Raw genomic sequence first — 207 nt, 5'->3', positions numbered from 1 at the left:
AAAATTGGGGAAAACCCCGAAAATGGGGGGGAAAAAAATCGCCCAAAATGGGAGAAAAGCTGAAAATTTCAGGGAAATGCCCCCAAAATTGGGGACTTCCTTCAGTGTCGCCCCTCGGATACTTGGGGGGTGTCGGCTCCCCCCGGCGATGACGTCACAACCCTGGTGATGACGTCACCGCCCCAGTTACGGACATGCGGAAGCGAT

Source organism: Corvus brachyrhynchos, unplaced genomic scaffold (assembly GCF_000691975.1).
Source record: "Corvus brachyrhynchos isolate BGI_N302 unplaced genomic scaffold, ASM69197v1 scaffold1211, whole genome shotgun sequence".
In the NCBI taxonomy this organism is placed as follows: Eukaryota; Metazoa; Chordata; class Aves; order Passeriformes; family Corvidae; genus Corvus; species Corvus brachyrhynchos.
Note: the sequence above shows the minus strand (reverse complement) of the source record.